Genomic DNA, 8630 nt, shown 5'->3' on the forward strand with positions numbered 1-8630 from the left:
GGTTCGAAGTTGACGAGATTTGGCCGGGCAATATTCCATGGAGTTATCATGGATGTTTTACACCACAGGATGCAGTGGATACACAGAACCGTCAAATTATGGTTCAAATGGCTCTGAGCACTATGGGACTTAACTTCTGAGTTCATCAGTCCCCTAGAACAACATAAACCTAACTAACCTAAGGACATCACACACATCCATGCCCGAGGCAGGATTCGAACCTGCGACCGTAGCGGTCGCCCGGTTCCAGACTGAAGCGCCTAGAACCGCTCGGCCACTCCGGCCGGCGTCAAATTATGGGTACTGTTAAACCATTGCACTAGCCGTATCTGACTATTTGGTGTGGATTCACAGGTATCCTTATTCTCGGTCCGTTCTTCTTTGAAGACACTACTCCCAGAGGGCCTGTCGGTTGTGCTGTGTCGTCTGCAAGTTTTCGAGACCTTCTTGTACTCCAACTGATTCCTGCTTTGGAAGAGCGCAACTGTGTGGAGACCACTGTTTTCATGCAAGGTGGGGCAACACTTCATGTCGCTCGCCCAGTGAGATCTGCTTAATGCAACCTTCCACGGACAACGCCTCAGAGGTTTCCCAGATACATGGCCCGCAAAATCACCTGATCTGTATCCATGTGACTTTTGGCTCGGGGGGATATCTAAAAGAACGCGTTTACCAGGGACGTTTTCGTCTCTACCTTACCTGAAGACCAGCTTACAGAAACACGTCGCTCTGATTCCACCGGAACTGCTGCGAGCAACTGTTAATCACGTCGTTTTACGGATGAAGCAACTAGTCGACGTCTCCGTCGCCGATATTGAACAAATTGTGTAAGTGGCGGTTAATCATAAAATCAACGTTATTCCCTTCTCACTTGTTTGACGTTTCCTGCTCACGTCCCGTTACTAATCTACTATGTAAGGAAACCGTTCTATGCACATGTCTTTCTTGCTTTCACAGCGCCAGATTTGCACCTGCCGGCCAAAATTGTTCGTGACCATCAGTCCTGATATTAAGTTTCTCGCTGTTCTCATTTCTACTACTTCTCATTACCTTCATCTTTCTTCGATTTACTTAATTACCCCTGCTTACAACAACGTGGGCTATAATTACAAAACAGCTAAGCCATATTTAAACGCTCACTTTCCCATCCCGCTTCTACTGCATATTTTATAAGATCGCATATATGTGGTGGTAGATGAGCAGTGTGAGTCTGCTCTCAATTTAACAATTTGTTTTGCTACACATGCTCGTGTTATACTAGTAACACAAAATAAAGTGCTACAGGACAGAAGAATGTTTGTGTTTCAATTGTTTAATTTTTGAACGAATTAACGGTTAACAGAGACTTATTACACAACTAGCTGCCCTCGTATCTGTATCGGGGTAAAGTATTTCCCTTACGACCAATCAAACTATCCACTAATGAGCTAAAACATTATGACGACCTGCTTCATAGCTTGTTTGTCCGTCTTTGGAACGAAATTCATCACTGAATCTGCATATCAAGGATCCAGCAGCTTGTCGGTAGGTTTGTGGAGGTATGTGGCATTAGATGCCTACGTGCAGGTCGTGTGATTTGCGTAAATAAGGGGCTGCTGATTTCCGCAAACGGTGCTGGCGCCCGACAGCGACCCAGGTCGGTTCCATTGGAGTTATATCGGGCGGATTTGATCGCAGAGACATCAACATGAGTTCACTATACTGCTCCTCAAACCAATGCAGCACTGTTCAGGCTGCGATATAAGACCAATTATACTGCTCAAAGATGACATCGCCGTCGGGGAAGACAGCAAGCATGAAGGGATGCACGCGATTCGTAGCTGTCAGCGTGTATTCGCTTACTATCACAGGTCCAATACAAGCGCATGAGAATGTTCCCCACAGCATAGCACTGCTCCCACCAGTCTGCGTCTGTGGCGAGGTGCAAATTTGAAGCCACCGCTCACCTAGATGACGGCGTTTGTGGAGAAGACCATCGACCTAGAGTAACAGAAATGCGATTCATCCAAAGAGGAGTCACGTTTACATTGATTGACGGTCGAGTCCGGATGGTCCTGTGGCCACTGCAGTCGTAATTGTCGATGTCACATGGATCAACATGTGAGCACGAAGGAATGGTTTCCTCCGGAGCGCATTGTTCATCAATGTATGATGAACGGTGTGCTCCGAAACACTTATGCGTGCACCAGCATTGTGCTCTTTCAACAGAGATGCCGCAGAACACCTCTCTCCTACTTCACAGGGCAGACAAGCTCCGAACCCGACGTTCTGTGAAGATTCGTGGACGTCCGACCATTTAGTACTGGTAGTAGCTACACTGTCCTACCTCTTTCCGTAGATGCTCACGAGAGTAGCACGTAAACATTCAATGAGCTTCGCCATTTTCGAGATACCCGTTCACAGGCTCTGCGCAGTAATTATCTGGCGTTTGTCAGGGTCGCTTATCTCAATGGATCTCCCCATTTGCACCCTATATCTTCGCTAGAGTGATAGCGCGTCCGTGCCCGCTCCGCTTATATGTATACTTTTGTTACTGGGTCACGTGCTTGCAACGCCATCAGGCGGCATGCAACATAGCGGTGGGCAGTGGTAATAATGTTCTGGCTAATCAGTGTACGTAAGCAATACTGCAAGAGACCTAATAAAGAGAATGAGTTATGTTTTCGAGCCACGAAAGGGTAGTAAATAGATACACTACACTTTTTGTCAACATTCAGTCATACACAGCTAATCTGTGGGATTATTATTATAAACCCTCTATATACTCCTTCCACCTTTCTGCTTTCCCTTCTTTGCTTAGAAATGGGTTGCCATCTGAGCTCTTGATATTCATACAAGTGGTTCTCTTCTCTCCAAAGGTCTCTTTAATTTTCCTGTAGGCAGTATCTATCTTACCCCTAGTGAGACAAGCCTCTACATCCTTACATTTGTAATAGAAATCCTTGGGTAACAGAAGAAATATTGAATTTAATTGATGAAAGGAGATAAGATACTGCGTGAAGAGTTTGACAGACCACTGAAAGACCTGAGTCGAAACAAGGCCCCGGGAGTAGACAACATTCCATTAGAACTACTGATGGCCTTGGGAGAGCCAGTCATGACAAAACTCTACCATCTGGTGAGCAAGATGTATGAGACAGGCGAAATACCCACAGACTTCAAGAAGAATATAATAATACCAATCCCAAAGAAAGCAGGTGTTGACAGATGTGAAAATTACCGAACTATCAGTTCACAGCTGCAAAATATCAACGCGAATTCTTTACAGACGAATGGAAAAACTGGTGTAAGCGGACCTCGGGGAAGATCAGTTTGGATTCCGTAGAAATGTTGGAACACGTGAGGCAATACTAACCTTACGACTTATCTTAGAAGAAAGATTAAAAAAAGGCAAACCTACGTTTCTAGCATTTGTAGACTTAGAGAAAGCTTTTGACAACGTTAACTGGAACACTCTCTTTCAAATTCTGAAGGTGGCAGGGGTAAAATACAGGGAGCGAAAGGCTATTTACAATTTGTACAGAAACCAGATGGCAGTTATAAGAGTCGAGGGGCATGAAAGGGAAGCAGTGGTTGGGAAAGGAGTGAGACTGGGTTGTAGCCTCTCCCCGATGTTATTCAATCTGTATATTGAGCAAGCAGTAAAGGAAACAAAAGAAAAATTCGGAGTAGGTATTAAAATCCATGGAGAAGAAATAAAAACTTTGAGGTTCACCGATGACATTGTAATTCTGTCAGAGACAGTGAAGGACTTTGAAGAGCAGTTGAACGGAATGGACAGTGTCTTGAAAGGAGGATATAAGATGAACATCAACAAAAGCAAAACGAGGATAATGGAATGTAGTCAAATTAAATCGGGTGATGCTGAGAGGATTAGATTAGGAAATGAGACACTTAAAGTAGTGAAGGAGTTTTGCTATTTAGGGAGTAAAATAACTGATGATGGTCGAAGTAGAGAGGATATAAAATGTAGACTGGCAATTGCAAGGAAATCGTTTCTGAAGAAGAGAAATTTGTTAACATCGAGTATAGATTTAAGTGTCAGGAGGTCGTTTCTGAAAGTATTTGTATGGAGTGAAACATGGACGATAACCAGTTTGGACGAGAAGAGAATAGAAGCTTTCGAAATGTGGTGCTACACAAGAATGCTGAAGATAAGGTGGGTAGATCACGTAACTAATGAGGAGGCATTGAATAGGATTGGGGAGAAGAGAAGTTTGTGGCACAACTTGACTAGAAGAAGGGATCGTTTGGTAGGACATGTTTTGAGGCATCAAGGGATCACAAATTTAGCATTTTAGGGCAGCGTGGAGGGTAAAAATCGTAGAGGGAGACCAAGAGATCAATACACTAAGCAGATTCAGAAGGATGTAGGTTGCAGTAGGTACTGGGAGATGAAGAGGCTTGCACAGGATAGAGTAGCATGGAGAGCTGCATCAAACCAGTCTCAGGACTGTAGACCACAACAACAACTGTCATTATTATTATGTAAGGTCGTGCGCATAGATCTGTGTGTGTGTGTGTGTGTGTGTGTGTGTGTGTGTGTGTTATTTTCCGAGAAAGAGGAACATCATCTAGTAGCCTCAGCGTTGACTATTCTTCAATTTACAAAAATTTTCCCGCCATCTCTTTTTCACAAATGGTACTTACAATCGTTTGCATACATATGTTTCAGCCTTTAGATGGATGTATGGACATTATTTTTTTATAAAATATATATGACACGAATTGAATTCCTGAAGATAAAATCTGTGAGATGATTTGCACCCAATAATGACCCTGAGTAAAATATTTTTCATATTACAGGTATGCCCTGCTACTGATCTTCAAAAACTTTCCTTTTCTTTCAAAAGAGCATCTATTCAACACCTGTCATCACGATAACACTTGGTTCAGTCATATCGGATTGGATGCATGCCCATATTTATGGGCTGATAACGAATTCAAATTTCGGGAATTCTGGGTTACATTTTCGACTACGAACTTCAATATATTAGTTTGGCACGAATATTGGACAGGTACTGACAAAAACTATAGTCCTTCTTATTTAAAATGGGACCAAGATGGCTACGTTATATTAAAAATAAGGCGACTTACTGGCGAGTAAAATTTCTTCGTTGTGGCCGTGACTTATCGGGGCGTAAATGTCGTATCCCAATTACCCAATTAGCATCGAATTTACAGATATTATCACTGCGAGAAGATATTAAGAAAAGAAAATATAATATTTCTCGAGTGATGAGTTAAGTCAAAGAACGTTTCTCTTAAGCTTAAGCCAAAGGTAATTGTTAATCTCACACGTGAGATGAACACGAACGTGTTGGAATATGTATTATGCTCGGCTGAGGGTTAATGTACAGAAGAATACTGGATTACGTAGGTAATGATAACAACAGGTAATGTGTTAAAACAGGAACTAATGAGTATTATCAGTTAACAGAATTAAAAAAGAAAACTCTACTTACCACATTTATGCTTCATTCTCCATCTGTATTTTATAAGACAATCACTGGCAATATGTTTATGACGTTAATTAAGTAGATGGATAAGAATTAAGTACCGGCCATGAAAAACAAGTTTCATCAGAGTTGATTGAATAGCTCGTATCAATAAACAATTAGGTCAATATGCGATGTGTGCAGCGTGCGAATAACTCAAAACAATTGCGTGGAGAACGAAATCTTATCAGTAAAATGCACAGACGAGAAGCTACGGGGATTCCCCTGAACGGGAAACAGATACCTGGGTGCCGGCTCTCCTTTCCACATAGGAACACGGGTAAGTACCTTCGCAAGTACCTACGGTTGTTTAAGTGGTTCGAGCCTACAGACGTTTTGTATTTTAATTGCAACAGTTAGAAAATGGTGCAAGCTATTAGAGATTCTGAAAAAAGTAGGGGTAAGCTATAGGGAGAGACGGGTCATATACAATATGTACAACAACCAAGAGGGAATAATAAGAGTGGACGATCAAGAACGAAGTGCTCGTATTAAGAAGGGTGTAAGACAAGGCTGTAGCCTTTCGCCCCTACTCTTCAATCTGTACATCGAGGAAGCAATGATGGAAATAAAAGAAAGGTTCAGGAGTGGAATTAAAATACAAGGTGAAAGGATATCAATGATACGATTCGCTGATGACATTGCTATCCTGAGTGAAAGTGAAGAAGAATTAAATGATCTGCTGAACGGAATGAACAGTCTAATGGGTACACAGTATGATTTGAGAGTAAATCGAAGAAACATGAAGTTAACGAGAAGTAGTAGAAATGAGAACAGCGAGAAACTTACCGTGAGGATTGATGGTCACGAAGTCAATGAAGTTAAGGAATTCTGCTACCTAGGCAGTAAAATAACCAATGACGGACGGAGCAAGGAGGACATCAAAAGCAGACTCGCTATGGCAAAAAAGGCATTTCTGGCCAAGAGAAGTCTACTAATATCAAATACCGGCCTTAATTTGAGGAAGAAATTTCTGAGGATGTACGTCTGGAGTACAGCATTGTATGGTAGTGAAACATGGACTGTGGTAAATCCGGAACAGAAGAGAATCGAAGCATTTGAGATGTGGTGCTATAGACGAATGTTGAAAATTAGGTGGACTGATAAGGTAAGGAATGAGGAGGTTCTACGCAGAATCGGAGAGGAAAGAAATATGTGGAAAACACTGATAAGGAGAAGGGACAGGATGATAGGACATCTGCAAAGACATGAGGGAATGACTTCCATGGTACTAGAGGAAGCTGTAGAGGGCAAAAACTGTAAAGGAAGACAGAGATTGGAATACGCCAAGCAAATAATTGAGGACGTAGGTTGCAAGTGCTACTCTGAGATGAAGAGGTTAGCACAGGAAAGGAATTTGTGGCGGGCCGCATCAAACCAGTCAATAGACTGATGAACAAAAAAAAGTTAGAAATACATTGCTTTAATTGAAACAAAAATAATAGCTGCATGCAGATATGCACACATGAGAGTGAGTGTAAAATAGAGTGGCGCTCTACCAAAAGTTTTTTTCGTTAGTTTTGGTGCAGCACATAAATGACGTAGTAAATGGTGGGATTACCGGGACTATTGATAGCATTGGTAGGAAAAGAAACATAAATAGATGTGTAAGAGAGGAATTTGGGCCGATGGCTTCTTACTTCTCTTTTTTATTTGCTTGGTTGTTTGTTTTTCTCCTGCTTCTAACCGCACATCATTCAGTTTTAGCCTATTGTGTATTTTGTATCCTTACAGGATATAAACTGCATTTTATAACTAATAAAAACTAGCTGATCGCGTTATTTCTGCTCTTTTATATAACAAAAAAAATACTTTTGATGCATGTACAATTTATATACACGAACATAAAAAAATCTTCAACCTTATTGTTGCTATTTTACACTCAATAGACTGTTTTCCATCAGCAGCTCGTGGTTCCGCGGTAGCGTTCTCGCTTCCCGAGCACGGGATCCCGTGTTAGGTTACCGGCGGGTCAGGGATTTTCCCTGTCTCGAGATGACTGGGTGATGTTGTGCCGTCTTCTTTATCATTATTCATATACATTACCATCGGAGGAAGGCAATGGCAAACCACCTCCACTAGGACCTTGCCTAGTACGGAAGTGCCGCCTCGTTCCCCTACGCTCCGTCAAGGAGTATGGGACTTCATCAGTCTGTTCTTCGTCTTGATCAAAAGCAATATTTTTCTGTTATTGTTGATAAATGCGAAAGTTGTTTATCACAGGATCATGTTTTACATAGTTTCAAAGAAGTGTTTGCAGCGATGATTGATATATTTTTGTTTTGCGATTCTTTTTAATCTTTCCATTTTTGATGCCCGCATCTCGTGGTCGTGCGGTAGCGTTCTCGCTTCCCGCGCCCGGGTTCCCGGTTTCGATTCCCGGCGGGGTCAGGGATTTTCTCTGCCTCGTGATGACTGGGTGTTGTGTGACGTCCTTCGGTTAGTTAGGTTTAAGTAGTTTCATATCAGCGCACACTCCGCTGCAGAAGTAAAATCTCATTCTGGATACATCGTAGATGTTTGAGACTTGAAATCGTCTCTGGACCCATAGAGTTAATTTTATTAAAGTACCTATGTCTGAATTTCAGACTGGAACCCCCGTTTCGTTCGATGCTGAGGTGCTATTCCAATACAGTTGGAGGGCCTCTGCAATGCTGTTTGACTTTATTGGGAATTCCAGAAGGGCTAAGGAGTGAATGGGAATTTGGATTGAGGAGGTAGGCGTGCTAGGGTAGTTAAGGGTAGTTGTGCAAAGCCACTGTGCCAGGGTGGCGTAGTGGTTAGCGCATCTGCCTAGTAAGCAGGAGACCTGGGTTTGAATCCTGGCCATGGTAAAAATTGTCATTCGTCGCTTCAGTCTGTATATATGCATCCTACTGGGTAGTCCTCTCCTGAAGATTAGTTGAGGGCACAGTTTTACCCCCGGAATTTTTTACCCTCGAGAATATCTTTATCATTTAACCAGATATTACAGCTGTATGCTTTTAATGAAAATAATGGCTGTAGTTTCCCTTTGCTTTCAGCCGTTCGCAGTGTGAGAGCAGTGATACCATGTTAGCTAATGACCAGATCAGTCAGTCAACCGACTGTTGCCCCTGCTACTACTGAAAAGGTTGCTGCTCCTCTTTAGGA

General features: G+C 42.3%; 1 non-coding gene across 1 annotated transcript; it reads left to right on the forward strand.

The window, feature by feature from the left end:
• The first annotated feature begins 8260 nt into the window (after positions 1-8260).
• Trnat-agu lies at positions 8261-8332 on the forward strand. The gene has a single exon. It is a non-coding gene; the product is annotated as a tRNA-Thr (tRNA).
• Positions 8333-8630: the final 298 nt, after the last annotated feature.

Source organism: Schistocerca piceifrons, chromosome 7 (genome assembly GCF_021461385.2).
Source record: "Schistocerca piceifrons isolate TAMUIC-IGC-003096 chromosome 7, iqSchPice1.1, whole genome shotgun sequence".
Classification (NCBI taxonomy): domain Eukaryota; kingdom Metazoa; phylum Arthropoda; class Insecta; order Orthoptera; family Acrididae; genus Schistocerca; species Schistocerca piceifrons.